Source organism: Hemicordylus capensis, chromosome 5, assembly GCF_027244095.1.
Source record: "Hemicordylus capensis ecotype Gifberg chromosome 5, rHemCap1.1.pri, whole genome shotgun sequence".
NCBI lineage: Eukaryota > Metazoa > Chordata > Lepidosauria > Squamata > Cordylidae > Hemicordylus > Hemicordylus capensis.
Window position 1 is genome coordinate 42,034,456 of NC_069661.1, and position 13,510 is coordinate 42,047,965.

The following is a 13,510-nucleotide window of genomic DNA, read 5'->3' on the forward strand; positions in this document are numbered from 1 at the left end:
ATAAACGTAATAAATAAATAAATAATGCTGGGAATGCTCCCCACCGGGATGCCTTGGCTGAGAATATCCCATTAACTCTTCTCACAGTTCTAGCTGCATGCCTTCTGCCTGACACTGCCTCCTGTCTTCTTTCATCAAACCACTTTACTCTGCTACTATGAATATTTATTTACTGCTGTCCAACAAAAGTTCTCAAAGTGGTTTACACAGAAAAATATCAATAAATAAGATGGCTCCCTGCTCCAAAAGGGATTTCAATCTGAACAGAAACATAAGGTAACCCAGCAACAGCCACTGGAGGGAAAGTGTATTGCAGCTGGATAGGGCCAGTTGCTATCCCCCTGCAAAATCAAAGAATCATCACTTTAAAAGGAGTCTCTTTTCTCAGTTAGCAGAGGCCTCTTCTTTTGAGGATCAAATGCTGCATGACACGGAAGAGACTTTGATTGTATTTCCTGACTTTTTAACGTGACCTAAAAGCAGCCACAGGGGTAGGGTTGGACTGAGGCAGCAGTGTGAGGATATGTGTCTTTTGTTTAACACTTTCCCCCCATCCAATTTTCCCAATTGAAACTGGCTATTAGCCATGATGGTGGAAATGATAAGTATGATATAGGTTCTTGTCTCCACCCCCACTCCCATCCAGCCTAACATCGGTTTCAAGTAGAAAGTGACTTTGACTGGGCAAATGGCACAGGAGAAAAGGCCTAATATCCCCTCATCCAGCACCACTGTCCTGAGCTAGTTAGGTCTCCCTGGGCTATTTTCAAATTTGTTTGTCTTTTAAAAAATCATGGCTCTCCTGGATCACAAGCAATTTAGCACAGTGAAGAGCATTTTCCACTGTCCTAACCACCTCTATAACTTTACCCAAGGTAAGATTCCCCTCCAGTAGCAGTTTTTCACACAGTTTGGTGCAGTTTGTTTTCATAACAATCTGATCCCTGGTCATTTCATCTGCAAAGTTGGCAAAAATCACAGGTTACACTTAAGGCACACAATGCTGTGACATATTGATCAATACATTCACCAGGCAGTTGGGATCTAGAATAGAACTTGTAGCGTTCAGCAATCATATTCAAAGTAGGGCTGAAATGATCATCTAAGGTTCAAGAGCATCTTCATAAGGGTTGGCATCCCCTTCCAAGTTGGGAAGAAAGAGCAAATGATTATATAATCTTTGGCCTTCAGGACTCAGGCAGTGAAGCAATATAGCCTTCTGCTTTGCTGGAGTAAAATCAGGGGTCTGTATAGTGAGGAGGTACTTTATTTTCAGAAATAGGACCTCCATTGTTTCCCAGGAATAGCTGGTTCTCTTGGAGTGGACAAGAAAAATGGTGTTGGTGGGATCTGAACCACGTTGCAGTGGGCTTCGGGTGAACAACAGAGTTCAGGATTGAGAAGGAAAAAGTACCTTCAGGGGTTGTGCAGGCCCGGAAGCTGGAGAAACAATTAGCAGCAGCAACATTAGACTGCAACAGTTCAGGAATATAGGCCCAGTAATGCAATGAAATGAAGATGCAAAATCTCATCACCAAACATTTTATAACTGCTTCCCTTGTAAACATGAAGAAATCTTATGCTGGTTTAAGTAAGACTGTATTCAGAAGCAATTCCATTTTTCTTCTTCTTATTTCCCTCCCTTTTCTTTCTGACTTCACCCTGCCACACTCTCTACAGGATCCCCACTGGGACAAACATCTAAACAACAAAACACAAATATTACTATATAGAATACAACACACCACTCCCCTTTATAGCAACCGTAATTGAACTGATTTGAAAACAAAGTCTTGATGTCTTTTAGGTAGGCTCACGTCACTCATGCGTCTCCTAAGTTTTGGGTTCTCTAGCACAAAAGAATGGTGGGTTTTTTTTTGGTGATTTTCATCTAGTATGGAGGATTCTCCATCACTTTCATCAGTCTCATCTGTGAGGTCAAAACAGAGGCAAGATAAAATATCTCTTCCATTCCTCTCTTGAGATCAGATTTCCTTTCCTCTTGTCTCATGGTATGCATGCTGGAAAGTCTCAAGCTGTTCCATTTCCTGCCATCATTCAATATGACAGAATCTCCTTAGGTTTTGATTATTTGTTTTAGTCCAGAATGTTTTGCACTTTATAAAGCAACCATACTCAAACAAAGTCCCCCACCTGAAATATTTACTCTTTCACACCCCATTTCCAATTCACATACAATTTATAATTTTGTTGCTTCTCCCTTAACTGATCACGAATCTCTATATCCTCAGGGTGAGATGGCATGGAAAGCCCTATCAGTTGTTGCCATTGGGTAAGTTTGATGGTCATTTTGCCTCCTCTCAGTAGTAGAATGAGGAATAGAAACATGCTAGAGCTTCTTTTTCAATGTCAGAATACATCTTCTCTGAAGTAGTAAGCACTCTGGAAGCAATAGCAATTGTCCCCTTATTGCTGTCCTGTCCCCTTATTGCTGGGTCAAGACAGCACCCAAACCACATTCTGAAGCATCCATGGATACAATAGTGTGCCTGTTGGTGTCAAAAGAAGTGAGAGCTGGGCTTTCAGCAATGGCCAGTTTGATAGATGAGTCTTACAGGATGCATCCTAGTTAAATGCTACATACTATTTTAAAAGAAGACACAATGGAGCAACTTTTCAGGCAAACTGCCTAACAAATTCAGAGTAATACTCACTCCTAAAAATGAGCAAAGTGCATCCTTCTTATGTGGCTCTGGTGCTGCCCAAATAGCTTTTACTAAGTCTGTTTTGGGATGTTCGCCACTCTGAGCTATTGTGTGCAGAAGCGCACCAACCCCTGGACCTTGGGGACCCGGTCCGGTCTTCCAAGGTCCAGGGGAGCCTCCAAATGGCTGGGGCCAGGGGCTTCCAGCAGCTAAGCCACCCCGCCCTCGCCCCGCCCCAGCTCTGTTTTTTTTTTAAGGATTAAAAAAAACACCTTGCAATGATCTCTAAACTGTGCAGGTGCACCTCACGGTTGCTTAAAGAAGCTGGCCCGAACGGATGGGGCCAATGTCTCTCCTGCTTCCACCCCAGCACCACCAGGGGAGGGGGAAGAAGGGGAAAGGACTGATCCACCCCCCCGAAGCCACTCCTTGGTCGCGGTAATCCTTTTTAAAAATAAAAATGTGGGGCAGCCCCCCAAAAGGAGGTTGGGGGGTCACATGGTGTGGGGGTAGGCTCATGGCTGGGTGTTCTGGATGCCCAAATAACCATGGTGCACCCCTGATTGTGTGTCCCAAGTACATCACTGTGTACTTGCAAAACTGAGATTTCTTTGCAATCAGTGGCAGCCCATGATCGATCAATCAGTTTCTTGTGGTCCAAAACTAAAAACATAAACTATACAAGTATAGATTATACCATTTACAGGCAACCCATGACAATTTTAATTTGAAGCAGAGCTTGATGCCCCTCTCTTCCCTACTTTCTATTTTTCACCCCTGTTAAAATCATTCCCCCATTCCTTCCTCCTTTCAAATATCTCCCTCCCTTTTCTAGTTGGAAAGAATGGAAAAGCAGCATGGTGCCATACCACCTTCTTTATCCCATCAATGGGTGCACTGTTTGATGGCTGCCATGCTATCACTGAAAACTGGTCCACAGTCTGCTGCCTCGGGTAGTTTGCTTTACCCTGCTTTATGACTTCATAGCAGGGCCAGTGCTGAATGGATTCTCTTACACCACCTGTACTTCTTACTCTGACCACTCCTCCTTGAATTCATTCATTCATTTCGTTCACTCATTCATTTATTACATTTCTATACTGTCCCATCCAAAGGCTATATGAGTCTTAGGCATCCAATACAGATTGCAAGCCCTCTGAGAAGGGATCTTTCCTATTCTGTGTAAAGTATAACCAATAATAGCAATTAATTAGTAAGAGTATATGGGACTCAGCAAGTCCCAGAAAATAGGTCTTTCACCTAGGTTACTAAATACTACAGACAGTTGGATCACCAGGCCATGTATAGGTCAAGAAGACGTCATGGCACTCTCTCTGGCTTTGGGGTTCTTTTTGCCAATCCACTCAGTGGATGGAATGGGTGCAAGAGAGAAAAGCCTCATCCAGACGTCATAAAATTGCACTGCTATAGCTGTGTACAGCAGGGCAAAGGGAGAGGAAGTCCAGCAGCCACTATATCACTCACCCCCACATCCCACCACCCACACTTACAGCAGGGCTTGTCTGAAGAGGAAAGAGATGAAAGTGTGGTGGCAGATGCTTCCATGATTGCGAGACTGGATCAATCCAGTCTGTTCAATTGTGGAAGCACCCACCATCATGCATTGAGTTTTTCCCTCTTCAGACAAGCTCTGCTGTAAGCATGAGTGGTGGGGTGATTGATATGGAGGGGGTGGGACTTGCTTCCCCTTCTCCCCATTATACATAGCTGCAGTGTGGTGATTTTATAATAGCTGAATGAGGCTAGAGCCTCAAGACTTCTAATCTCAACAGCTAATGCCCAGACTAATGTTGCATGTGCCAAAAAATATTTTACATGTGTAACGGTGTGGGGTGGGGGGCAGTGTGTGTGTGTGTGTGTGTGTGTGTGTGTGTGTGTGTGTGTGTGTGTTTTAGCCAGTTTCCCTTTTCCCCTGCAGCCCACTGTGCCTCCTCAAAATATGTCTCTGGGAGTTGCAGTATCTTGAGGGAATATTTTCAGGAGGCACAGAGGGCTGCAGAACATAAGAACAGCCTTGCTGGATCAGGCTCAAGGCCCATCTAGTCCAGCATCTTGTTTCGCACAGTGGCCCACCAGATGCCACTGGAAGCCACAGGCAGAAGTTGAGGGCATGCCCTCTCTCCTGCTGTTACTCCCCTGCAACTGGTACGCAAGGATGGAAATTGCCCCTCCCCATTACTCACCCCAAATGATTTTCATAGTGCACAATATTCATATGGATGCCAGCCATTTAAAAAAAAAATAACCCCAGCTGTTGTATGATTGGCAATTATCTTCTCCTATGCTCTGTTTTCCTGTAGTCCCCTAGCTCACCATCATGCTACACCTATGTCTCCATGTTTACTCCCACAAATGTACTCACTTTCGCAGTACACAGGAGCAGGTGGCAAGACTGGCAAGACTGGAGAAGAGAACTGGTCTTGTGGTAGCAAGCATGACTTCTCCCCTTAGCTAAGCAGGGTCCTCCCTGGTTGCATATGAATGGGAGACTAGAAGTGTGAGCACTGTAAGATATTCCCTTCAGGGGATGGAGCTGTTGCTCTGGGAAGAGCAGTAGGTTCCAAGTTTTCTCCCTGGCTTCTCCAAGAGAGGGTTGAGAGACATTCCTGCCTGCAACTTTGGAGAAGCCACTGCCAGTCTGAGAATACAATACTGAGCTGGATAGACCAATGATCTGACTTAGGATATGGCAACTTCCTATGTTCCTAATTAAGAAAACAAAACTTCACATCCTAAATGGTCAGCTTTCACTCTCTTGCAGCTTTTAATTTATCTCCCTAGAAACCCATTCACATCATCAGCTGTGCCATGCTACATTGCATTGCCCTTTGATATTAAAAGAAAAAGAATACACTCCACACTTTTTTCTTAAAGATGCATCTCTGGAGCTAATGGGAACTGCATGATTAATGGCACACACTACATTGCTGTTCAATAATAAAGGAAAGCCTAACTGGTGAGGGCATCGCAATAATAGTTCTGTGCTAAACTATTTCCTTGTAAATTGTCTGTTAAATGCACTTTTTATTATTTTATATAGCTGCTCATCAATGCAATGTCAAATGGGTCAGCTCCTGCCAAGGTACAGTGGATCCTTGTTCACCTGATAGGTCTCCGAAGTGTGGTGAATGGCTGTCTATTAACATCTAACAGAATGACTGTGAATAATTCATGTCGGGATCCCAAAAGATGAATATGAAAATTCAAATTTAAGACAGGAAGGAACTTCTTTATTGAGATTGAACTTGGGGCCATTAGTTGATCATAGATCAGTCCTTTGCAAAGATGTCCCCTGTAACCTCATTATGTGTTTGCAATAAATTAGAAGAAATGTGGTGCAGCATCTTGGCACAGTATTCCCCTTTCCTCATACTATTACAGCAAAACTGCCCAAGCAAGTCAAGGTATCAGTCAACACATCAAAACCTTAATCAGCTGAGATGTGTTCTTGAACAAGTTAGCAAGGAGGGGAGTCATTTATTTAATAACAAGTTCCAGCATAAATACTATGAATAATGCTGAAGCATCAAAAAGTTTCAGTCTTTGGGTATGGGTCTGAACCGCCATATGATTAAATTTTAGGAGAGACTAGCAGCTCCTCAGCAGAAAAACTTCATTTATGGTGCTCAGGTATCATATTTCTTTTGTCCAGTCTTTATGGGCACATACAGATAACTCTACATAAATTTGACTATCATCCTCATAGTCGTCAAACTGGATTAACGTGTAGATTAAGCCCCTACATTCACAGACATCTACTGTTTGGAAATGGGAGCTCACAATCTTGGTGTAAGTTCAAAGAAGTTTCTTTTCTTTTTTTCTTTCCAAAAGCTGTAAAAAGTTCTTATAACATTTTATATCATTTGATGATATATTGGCACTGACATTAAAAATATGTCAGGACTTAGGGAACCCCCCCCCCCCAAGATTCTCAAAACTGCATTGGGGGAAAATGGCTATTCAGAAAATTGAAATACTACCACAAACTGATATTCCCTAGCATATGAGTCACTGCTCAGTCTTCTATATGACAGTAATGTATTGTAGGAAGCCACCTAATGGCACAGCGGGGAAATGGCTTGACTACCAAGCCAGAGGTTGCTAGTTCGAATCCCCACTGGTATGTTTCCCAGACAATGGGAAATACCTATATAGGACAGCAGTGATATCGGAAGATGCTGAAAGGCAACATCTCATACTGCGCAGGAGATGGCAATGGCAAACCCCTCCTGTATTCTACTAAAGAGAACCACATGGCTCTGTGGTCCCCAGGAGTCAACACCGACTCAATGGCACAACTGTATAGTAACAAAGGAAGCTGCCCAATATTGAGTCACAACATTGGTTCTTCTAGGCCAATATTGTCTACATGACTGACAACAGCTTTCCAAGGTTCCAGACATGAGTTTTTCCCAGCCATACCCACAGATACCAGGGATAATACAAGTGAATTGCCAGAAATAGAGACTCTCTTATGAATAATTCCATGAAGTCTGAAAACAATTAGAAATAGTGGGAAACCATCCATTCCCGAGCAATCTGTTGTGACGCAAGCCCTGAGGAATAGCATAGAGTCTGATCCTGAAGATGGGGGGCAGTCAGGTATGAAGAGTCAGCACTAAGCCATGACATCAGGCTGGAACCAGAGGCTGCCAGCTGGGAGCTCCTGGAACTGGAGACCTCAGAACCAGCACACACAGAGCCTGAACCTGGCCTCTTTTACATTCCATACCTCACATTTCCTCAGGCCTGTACAATGCAGCCAGCAACGGCGCAAGAGGGACTTCACAGAATGGAGGAGAAAGACTAGACTCCAGGCAGGGTGGGAAAGCATGGAAGGGTTAGTCTTTCTGCTCTTTCTTCCTGTCTACAGCACACAGGTTGTATGCTTGCTTTCTGATCTCCATCAATAGTTCTTGTTCTTGTTCTAAATACCACCTTTGAGCAAAGAAGTTCTCAAAGCACTTTCAATAGAAAACGAACAATAATGGGCTCTGTCCCCAAAGAGCTCACCCCCCCATCTCTCTCACACGCACACACATACCAGTCACTGAAGGGACACTGTGCTGGGGCTGCTGAATAGGGTCAGTTTCTCTCCCCTTGCTAAATACTGTCATCCTTTGCCAATCACAGTTTTACCAGGCGTGGTTTTGAGGAAAACAGCTGCACTGGCTGCCGATATGTTTCCGGGTGAAATACAAAGTGCTGGTTATTGCCTTTAAAGCTCTGAATGACTTGGGTCTGGGTTACCTTAGAGAGCACCTTCTTCTGCATGATCCCAATCACTCGTTGAGGTCATCTTGAGAGGTCCGTCTCCAGTTACCACCGGTATGTCTGGTGGTGACTTGGAACCGGGCCTTTTCTGTAGCTGCTCCTGGACTATGGAATGGACTCCCGGCAGATTTCCGCAGTTTAGGCTCACTGTCGGCCTTTAAGAAAGCCCTAAAAACTTATTTGCTTGGCCTGGCCTTCCAAGGATTGTAAAGTGTTTGTTTTTTTTTAAGTATTTTAATTGGTTTTAAATGGTTTTGTTTTTGAATTGTTTTTATATTGTTTTTAGCTGTGTGTTTTTATGTCTTTTAAAAGTGGTTGTACACAGCCCAGAGCCTCTGGATGGGGTGGTTTATAAATTAATTAAATAAATAAATAAATAAATAAATAAATAAATAAATAAAATATGCAAATAGGAATTTGTGACAGGTTTTGCCAACTGCAACCTAAGGATCTGTGGTTGGAGAGGTTTTTTAGTGATGGGGGGTGGGTTCAGCAATTCGGGGAGGTTTAGAGGTTTCATCTGTTCATCCCTCTTGGCAATGCTTGGCAATATTACATGATTTTTTGTGATTTTTTTAGCATTGGGGGGGGGGATTTCCCAAATTTTTAGGTCTTTTTGTGGCCGTGGTTCCCATAACCCCGTTTCCCATAGACTTTAATGCCTTGCCAAGTGCGAATTTGCCAACGGCGAGGTTTTGCCAGAACGGAACCCTAGCGGTTGGCAAGGGATGACTGTATAAAGAAAACCACCACTTTGAAAGGTGTGTCTTTGCCACTGGCAGCTCTAGACCTCTATACACCTGAGCCATGGTGCCAAATGCTGCCCCCAGGGCCAGCCCAAGGATTCATGATACCCCATGCATAGCCTGGCTTGGGTGCCTCCACCTCTTTCACCTGCATGGGTGTGTGGGCACCTCCCAATGGGCAAGCAGGTAGGTGGTCCCCATCACCTGCCCAATTGCTCTCCTTGCTTTCTCCTGCTGGCTGCTTCTGGGCAGCTGACCTGCTGTGGTACATTATAATGATCTTGCCATGCGATGTGGTGGCAGGAGGGGCAAGCAGTGGCAGTGAGGAGAGCAAGTGGGTGGATGACTGGGTGGGTGGACGGGCAACGGGGATTGGAAGTGCCTACTTGTTCCAATGATGGGAGGTCCACGTCATGCCCACCCATGGGGGTGGGAGGCACTGGCATGAGTGGCATGTGATTCAGGCTGTCAGCACCCCTCCTTGCTTGGTTCCCAGCCATCTAGTCAGGCGGCTGTGTAGATTACCTAGCACAAAGTCAAGCTGACTGTTTTACCCAGACATGTTCATGGCTTGGAAATGCCCTTGGATCTTTTTGTCTTTTAAAATCTCTGCCTCATTCATTTTGGAACTTTTTTCTTTCTTTACTGAGAAGCAGAGAAAAGCAATAATATCCACTTCAGATGGTTTGCAGTTATGGCACACCTGAGGACATATAACTTTCATAAGCTACATCACTTTATAGGCAATGTTCTGGCTGAATCACAATGTGTAATATTGTTTCACAGAGTGCAATGTATATTCTTGGACACCCTTCACTAATTTGCTTTGGAAAGTTCAAAGCTACATCTTGTACCATTTTCTCATGTCTGTCTGTCACCTTTTCTGCTAGTGTCAGTTTTTATTTCTTGCTTCTGCTTCTGGAGTCTGATTGGGGCATTGAACAAGTATGTGAGTGATTCCTTAAATTTTAATTTTGTTTGCACTGAGGTAGAATACAGTTAGTTGGACATGTCTCACAGAAGGCCTGTTTTACATTTCAAGCTAGGCAAGAAAACTGAAACGTAATCTAAAGATGATCTTCTGCCTCCCGAAGCATGGGAAGTGCTATAGATCCTATCTATTCTTCTGCTGAGCAAAGAGGAACCCTTTTGAAGTGGTGATTATTTATCAGGGGGAGAGCAACTGGCCCTATCCATCCCCAGCACAGCATCCCTCCAGTGGCTGTGGCTGGTATCTATCGTGTTTCTTTTTTAGATTGTGAGCCCTTTGGGAACAGGGAGCCATTTATGTATTTACTTACTTACTTACTTACTTAATATCTGTGTAAATGGCTTTGAGAACTTTTGTTGAAAAGCAATATAAAATATTTGTTTTCTATCACAACATGGATTTTCATGCAAGCTCTTGTACAAGCATTTGCAGAAGAACGCTAGCATCTAGTTTCCATCTACTCACAGTCTAGTGGCCCCAGAACTCACTAAGTAGCCTTAGGAAAGCCCCACTCTCTCAGCCTCAACCCATCATCTGAAACATACTATAGACTTATCCTACAGGATAGTTGTAAGCATTACTTAGATTGCAGGCTGATTCACATGAGCTGTGTGCACTCCTGCTTGCTGATCGTCCATAAGTTAAAAAGAAGGTCAGAGGCATCGTCCATATTTGTGTGCTCAGCAACAGCAAGGTCAGAGAGCTCTCTTATTTGCAACAGCTGTACTCAGCTGTTGCATGAGGTAGGACAAAAAGCCCTCCGACCCAGCTGCTGCTGAGCAGATGAACATGGATGGGATCTCCACCTTGATTTTAACTGATGGATATAGGAACATGGGAAGCTGCCTTCTACTTGGTCTGCCTGAGTCAGACCATTGGTCCATCTAGTTGCATATTGTCTACACCAGTGGTTGCCAACCAGGGTTCTTCCAGATGTTGCTGAACTAAAACTCCCCGTGTCCCTGGGGACTTTTACACACAACAGGCTTTACCATGAGTTTACTGGGAGGCTTTACTGTGAATTTGAAGTTGTCCCCCCCAAACAAAACATATAGTGGATTTTTCAACCCCAGATATAAATCAGGCTACATTCTAACACGCTGTGAAAAACCCGAATTGTGTGTGAGCTGCTCCCCGATAACTCACAGGGACTTCGGGGTGAATCTGGCAGATATGTGGATGCATGCCCTGCATTCCGGAGGAGATGCAAGTCAAAGAGTTTTAAAGGCCCTGTACAATAAATTGTAGCAGGGTATGGTTGATTGATTGATTGATTGATACATACATACATACATACATACATACATACATACATACATACTTTTATATCCTGCTCTTCCTCCAAGTAGCCCAGATGGGAGTTGTAGTTGTAGCAACAACTGGAGGAACCCTGGATGGGAACAACTGTACTACACAGCCTGGCAATGGCTTTTCCAAGGATGCAGGTAGGAGTATCTCTCAGCCCTATCATGGAGATGCCAGGGATGGAACTTGGAACCTTCTGCATGAAAGCAGGTGCTCTTCTCAAAATGGCCCCATCCCCTAAGGGGAATATCTTACAGTGATCACACACATGTAGTATCCCATTCAAATGCAAGCCAGGGCAGACCTTGCTTGCAAAAGCGACAATCCATGCTTACTACCACAAGACCATCTCTCCTCCCAATTGGCAAATAGGAGCAGGCACAGCTCACGATCTAGGGTAGGAGGGGTTTTTTTTAATTACATAAAATTCAGTTCACATGATGAAAGGCAGGGTAGGGTAGGAGGCTACACTATTATTTTCTTTTATGTAATATCTTGAGCACTGTGGCAATTCAGAAATGTTCCATATATTCATTATTTATTTCTGCTTTCATTTGCTACTTTCCATTACAGAGTCACATTTCCAGTAATGCTATCTCTACCAACTTCGTTCTGTGGTTATTTTTAAACACAAATCACACAACTCCTTCACTTTCCTCACATTCCCACAATGACATCCTTCAAAATCTCCATGAGTGTGGGATTTCTAGCACTTGTTGGAAACCCTGTCGAGATTTATTAACAAGTGGCCACATGTTCTTTTTGGCTTACAATGAGAGGAAGTTAATGAAAAGCTGTCAAATATTGGGAGAAGAGAAGTTTTATTCTATTCTTCTTCTTCCCCTCCAGATTCATTGAAGAACTTGCTGTAACATCGTACGATACAAAGGGGAGAATGGGAAGGAAGTTTTTGAAAGAAAATTGACCAACATGGAATTCAAGTCAAGAAAACCTGCTGGACAAGCTGTAACTTCTTAAGTATGGCTGAAACATCACTGGGTGGGAGACAATGCTATTTCTTTGCTCCGTAAGTAATGTTCTGCACACTGAAAAATGTTTTCTATGTGCAGTGGAGAGGGGTGATTTTTGCCGTTCCCTGCTTCCTTCTGTAGCCCTCTATGCCTCCCTAAAATATGTCTCTGAGGGTGCTACTACCCTTGACATATTTCCAGGATGCACAGTAGAGTAAAGAGGGAAGGGGAGGTTGGTGAAGATTGCCCCTCCCCGTTGCACATGCAAAACATTTTTCAGTGCATGCAATGTTACTCTGCATGTCAGCCATTATTATGTAACAAGCCGTCCCCGCACAGAGCATCTGTGTGCTCTTTGGGGCCGGCTACCTCTCCCCCCCTGACTGGTTCCGCTGCCGCCTGGCCTTGATCCGCCTCTGCAGCTGGGCCCAGCGCCTCCGCCACCAGGCCCACCGCTGGGCCGAGTGCCACCTTTGCGGCCGGGCCTGCCAGGCCTGTTGCCGCTGCTTGCTGGCCTCTGCATCCAGCCTCCTCTCCCCTACCCTCTTGCCCAGGCTGCCGGCCAAGTCCCGCTGCTCCTCCCGGGCCTGCCGCCGCTTCGCCTTGCCTGCCCGGGCCCGCTGCCGCCGCCGCCTCCGCCTCACCCGGGCCTGCTGCCTCGCCTCTGCAGCCGGGCCTGCAGCCACCATGGCCGCCCACAGCCTGGCCCGCCACTGGTTAAGTTCAGGCACCTCCGCAGCCCAGCCAATCAGCTGGGCTGCCGGGACGCATTTTCCCTGGGCACACCCAGTAGAAATATATATATATACTAGTATGTGTAAGCCCGTTGTAATAACGGGCTCTAGTGGGGGGGGGGTTTCCCGCTGCCGCCTCACCCACCTTGGGCGCACTCCTTGGGCCGCCACCTTGGGCCGCTCTGCCGCCATCTCGGCCGCACTCTCCGCCTGCCGTTTCTCATGGCGGCGGCCGCCGCCATCGGGGCCACTCGCCCCGCCGCGGCCACCACCTCCTTGGCCCGCACTCCTTTGGCCGAGGCCGCGGCTCCGCCGCCGCCTCGGCCGCACTCTCCGCCTGCCGCTTCTGCTCCTCCCGGTCTCCCGTGGCGGCGAGGACTCCACCTCTGGCCGAGGACTCCACCGGCGGCCGTGTCCAACATGGCCGCCCGTCTCTGGGCAGCCGTATCTTTTTCGCCCGATCTGGGCATGCGCTCCGCTCCGCGCATGCCCAGAACGGGCGAAAAAGACACGGGCAGCACGGCCGCACGTCCAAGGCTTTTATGGTAGAGGATATATAGATGTTAGCCTCTGAAGCTATTCCCATGAGGAGCAAAAATAGGGCTAGGAGAGCCTGCCCCTTAAACCAGGTTTGAGGAGCGAGCACTCCACAAACCTGGTTTTTAAAATCATGAGTAGCTGCAGTGTGGCTCCACACTGCTGCTACTCATGAGTTGACTCCTGGCCAGGAGGCTGAAAAGCAGCTTCCCAGCTTGGGGGTCTCTCCAGCATGCCCTGCACGCTCACACAGGGCATGCTAGAG